Here is a 5,087-nt window from a genome sequence, read left to right as displayed (position 1 = left end):
ATTTAGACAATGACCAAAATGAAAATTTTGAAAGTTTGATGGTCAAAGTAGAAAGTTTAGGGAATTAAGTGATAATTTCCTAAAAAGAATTTTATTCCATAAATAGATGATTTACTCTTGAGAGTGGGGTTTTATTGTAACCCCCTAGACCCTGCCTATGCGTTTCGACTAAGTCTAGTGGATCACAAAGACATTTTCCAAAACCGTTATCCAATCAATGTAAAACCACATTATTCATGACATGAAATTATAATAAATTATACTATTTAAAACTCAACTCTTAAATATAAAACCAATCAGTAATAAATTAATTTAAAACATATCTTAAAAATCAAAACCACGATAAACTGAATAGTAATAGCAAAAGTATCATCATTATAAAATCCAATACTTTAAAATAAGTCCATGTCACTAGAATAAAGTCAACTTGCAAGTTTAAAATATTACAATCATATATACTTCAAGAGATATGTTGATCCTCCAAGTGCTCGAACCGAAGTATCTAACCAACAGTATCTGAAAGGGGAAAAACATTTTCGAAAGGTGAGCTAGGCTCAGTGTGTCCCAACATTACCATAAAACCACAATAGGTACATTAAACAAATCATAGTCCAGTAAATCTCACAAATTCGTAAAAGAGTTTAACTTTTGAAAATCATAGTTTAAACCCTTTTCTGGTACACCATTAGTAGTTCCCAAAATTATTTTCCATATAGCTTACTTTATGCACATAGCAAAAAGAAAGCCGACTTAAGGATAGGCTATGAAGCTTGTATCCTTAAGCCCAAGTCAATAAGTCCATATAGCCTACCCTAAGCACACAGCAAAGGAAAGATGACCTAATGAAACATCTTGGGGCCCTCAAGAGTCACATTAGGCCCGTTTATTAGCTTGATCAGAGCTATACAATTGTAGTTCAATCAATCCCAAAATCAATATCCATATACCAGTCATCAAAGTCCATAAATCATCAACAATAAATCGGTGTACCAACAATAATAATTCATAGATTTCAATGTACCATATTTCAAAACATATATAAAACCATTATGTAGTAAACAGGAACACACCTCGATAATGGGTTCAGATAGTAGATCTTCTGATTGCTGGTTTCACCACGCTCTGTTACAGTTTTCGAACGGGTGAATACTGGTATACGTGGTTTAACTGATCTAGAAGAGCTGGGTCGAGCTGTCGAACGATCCGGAGAGTCTCTTGTACCTTCAAACAATAATAATAATTAATCAACCCCAAATCTTACTTAATTATTCAAAGCTAAAATTCTTAAGTATATAAGCATTTTTCGGGTTTGACTATCATTTTGGGGTATTTCGAGTCTGAATTTGGCCAAACGGATTGCAGAATCGGAATCAAGACGTCGAAAAACATAAAGTATGAATTTTCAAAAATTTAGATTCTTGGTCAAAGTCAAAGTCAACCACTTTGACCATCAATTTGGAGGCCTTCGGGTTCGAATTTGACGAAACGAACTTCGGAAACGGATTCGGGACGTCGAAAACTATCAGAATAGGTATACTCGGAAAAGATTTACGGTCGTTTAAGGGTCGGTCAAAGCCATTTTAAGTTTTGGTCAAAGGAAGTCAACGGTCACGGTCAACGGTCAACGGTCGGGTCGGGCCAGGTCAACGGTCGGGTCGGGTTAGTCGGGTCGGGTCGGGTTGGGTCGGGTTAGACCGATCAAACCGGTTCAGACCGGTCAAACCGGTTCGAACCGGTCGAAACCGGTTAAACCGATCAGAACCGGTTGAAAACCGGTCAAACCGGTTTCCAGCCCTCCACTCTCCCTGAGGCGGCGCGTGAGTTCTCCTCCGGGGGTCTAAAAATTCTGAAAATTTTTTTAAAAATTATTTTAAGCAATTTTGAGATACTTACAAAGATCGGTTCAAATTTTGGAACGGCGGAGAGCTCGATTTCAACTCGGCCGAATCTTTGACTGCTCTACCTCCTCACGCGCCGCTGTCAACGACGAACAAGCTTGACACCGGCGGACTCGAAACGACACAAAGAACACGATGGTGTAGGAGGTGTCGTAAACGGAGCAACGATCGGCGGTGAATTTAAGATTTTCCCGGTGATAGAGCTAACAAAAATGTCGAGACTTTGACTGTAAATTCCCGACGTTTGGCAGTGTTTCGCTTCAATTAAATTGAAGGATTTGTTCCACGCTTGATGATGAACACAACGGTGGTTTTAAAACGATGATCAGAATTTGGACGGCGTCGGAATCGGAGTTGGAAACTGCGTATGGGAAAGGAAAATTGGGAGCATTTTGGTTCTGAAAATTAGAACCAAATGCACGCTTATAATCAAAGCTGCCGACAGTTTTAAGGTAAATTCAAGGCTTGGTCCTTGGATTTCCTTCACTTCTAAAATGGCCTATAAACTCTCATAAATTTTGATTTAGTCACCAACAATTTACCAATTTTCATAATTAACCTTCAATTTCAATTAAATATTATTTTGTAAATATTCGGGTTGTTACATTTATAGAGATCATATTTTTGGATTTGGAATTTTAGTAAAGAAAAATTAGAAAGGGTTAAAGCCGATAAGGAATCGGAAATTCGGATCGAATTGGAATTTTACAAAAATTGAAAGGATGTTATAAAACGGTTGGAATATTATTTTAATATTTTGGATTAGAGAAATTTGGTTTGGAAATATGCAATTTTTCAGATTCAACTGAAACAATGGAATTTAGTGACTAAAATGCAATTTTTGAAATTCAAGGGGAAATTCAAAAATAAAAGTCAAATTAATTCATATTTGACTTTGTTTTATGATATGTATCAGGTGGCTTGGTTTTATGGTGAATAGGAAGATTCATTAAGGGCAAAAATGGAAATTCTTATGGAATGGAATAAAAAATTTCCATTATGATATTGTATTAAGCATGTGCTAGATATAATTAACATTAGAATAACAATAGTAGGGGAACATTTCAGCTTCTTCTTCATCCAAGAGCCGGCACCTCCCAGCTTGCAAGGTAAACATTTTTAGTTTAAATTTTGAAGCTATTTCTTGAGAATTAGACTCGGTGTGGTTAGGAAAAATATTCTACGATCAATGCTCTACATTTTGACATGAATATTACTAGGGTTTCATGTTCAAGTTCATCTTGAGTTGATGAAGGGGATTTTGATTCTTGTGTTTTATGAGTTTTGAAGAGTTAAGTGATTTTAAAGAATTTATTATAATAATTGATGAAGAACCTAAGGATGAAATTAAAGAAAACAGTTATATTTTGAATTTTACAATAGGTTCGAAAATTCACCAGAAATTATATAAAATAATTTCAAGGTTATTTTTATATATTTGTGTTCATATATCGATCTAGTTTTGTTTAAAACAAACAGGGATCAATTTCAAGGTGTATACAAGAAGATATGAATTTTTAACCAAAGAAAGGTCAGAAAAATCGGACAACAGATTCTACAAAATAGATTCTGTTGATCAACTTTGAAAATTCACCATAAATTGTAAAGAATGAATTAGAAGGAGTTATTTATATGGATATAAGGAGTTCTTTATATGGATAGATTCATATTTGAGTCTAGTTTTCAACGGAATAAACGGAATTGAATTCCAGTGTGTATATCAATACATAATACTGATTCTTTGAAGGTAGTACGAGTTGTCTGAATATGGAAAATTGATGGGTTGTTGTATGATTGATGTACTATGCTGGAATTATTGGTATTAAGAATCTAAGTGATAAAATGGTGAAGGACCATTTTGAGTAAATTGGAAAAGTTGGTTCCAATACTAAAAACAATTAATAAGTTTTAAAGTATTTGGTGGTGAATAGTTTGAAGTATGATTATAAAATTTATTTTGGGATACATTTATGTTAGTACAATACTAACATATGTATTATCATGAATTTGTGATTTATACAGATTGTGATTGATTTGTGATCGAAGTAAATCAAATAGAAAAGGGTTTATTGTGGAACAATAGTGAGGCACAAATTTGGAAAATTATAAAGTGTCAAGGTGAGTGCAATACATGCATGAAATTATACATGGATGTTTTATACATCATTAGGAAGACTTGCGATAAGTCGACTTTGTTTACATCAGCATGATATTATGTCATTTTTATAAATTGACATGACATTGAGATGTCACCGTATGAAATTATAATGCATTGATTATGGAAAATGTGATATTTTACCATGTATGTTTTTGGGTATGAACTGCCCCATTGTTAAATTATGATAATATACTTTGCCATGGATGGATCAAATAAATTTGACTATATGCCCAAGTATGTTATTGAGGATCAGTGGTATTAATGGCATGCCATAGAGTCTAGTATCTGCAATATTATGTAGTACTAGAGTGTCTAGAGAAGACACATAGTGCAGGCCTCAAAGTGTCTAGCGAAGACAAAGTACAAGCACTACGGTGCATTATTTGACTCCTATATCGGGTTCCTCATACATTTATACTATGGGCTATGAGTTATGGTTTATTGGTTAATAAATGGTAAGTATGCAAATAAGCTTACGAGCTTATGAATAATGGAAAGTATATTGATAAAATAAGTTTATGAGCTATGGGATAAATGGTAAGAGATTTATATTATTTTGATCATGGTAAAATATTAGATATGTTAGTAAAAAATGATTTAATGGAAATTTGATGTTTGACATTGAAAATCATGCATGAATTGTATTGCACTTTAAATGTTTTAATTGCCTCACTAAGTATATACTTAGCGTGTGATGATTTTCACGTGTAGGTAAAAAGCCAGTAGTAGAATAAAGAGTTCGGAATGACATCAAGCATTAAGAGGTATATTTCAACATCAGTAAGACATCCTATTATGAAATTTGATTTAGATAGTGATATGTAATTAAAAATGTTCAATTTATTTTGTTGAATAAATGTTGAAAATTTTTATATAAATTGAACATTTTTATAGTGATGAAAGGATAATTTTTATGAGATTTATATGTAATTTTGGAAGTTACTGTAGAAATGAACAGTAACCATATTTTAGAAAATATTTACAGAATGTTAAAGGGGAACCGATTCCCTGCTACAGGGAAACCGATATCC

Source organism: Hibiscus syriacus, unplaced genomic scaffold (genome assembly GCF_006381635.1).
Source record: "Hibiscus syriacus cultivar Baekdansim isolate YM2019G1 unplaced genomic scaffold, ASM638163v2 tig00110943_pilon, whole genome shotgun sequence".
In the NCBI taxonomy this organism is placed as follows: domain Eukaryota; kingdom Viridiplantae; phylum Streptophyta; class Magnoliopsida; order Malvales; family Malvaceae; genus Hibiscus; species Hibiscus syriacus.
Note: the sequence above shows the minus strand (reverse complement) of the source record.